Source organism: Nematolebias whitei, chromosome 6 (assembly GCF_014905685.2).
Source record: "Nematolebias whitei isolate Nwh7 chromosome 6, NemWhi1, whole genome shotgun sequence".
NCBI lineage: Eukaryota > Metazoa > Chordata > Actinopteri > Cyprinodontiformes > Rivulidae > Nematolebias > Nematolebias whitei.
The window spans coordinates 49,433,702-49,434,193 of record NC_056503.1 but is presented as its reverse complement, the minus strand read 5'-3'; positions in this window follow the sequence as shown (position 1 = coordinate 49,434,193).

Genomic DNA, 492 nt, shown 5'->3' with positions numbered 1-492 from the left:
TCATTCAATCCATCATTCATTCATTCAATCCATCATTCATTCATTCAATCCATCATTCATTCATTCATTCCATCATCAATCATTCATTCATTCAATCCATCATTCATTCATTCATTCCATCCATCATTCATTCATTCATTCCATCCATCATTCATTCATTCATTCATTCCATCATTCATTCATTCATTCATTCCATCATTCATTAATTCATTCCATCATTCATTCATTAATTCCATCATTCATTCATTAATTCATTCATTCAATCCATCATTCATTCATTCAATCCATCATTCATTCATTCAATCCATCATTCATTCATTCATTCCATCCATCATTCATTCATTCAATCCATCATTCATTCATTTCACCCAATAACAAACCTTATCCAAACACATCAAGTCAAATGTCTCGCTTCACTTTCACATCTTTTGTTTTACTGTCAGACCAGTGAAGATCTTCGTTTCCTCCCCGATGGTTTAAATCACAGAAATG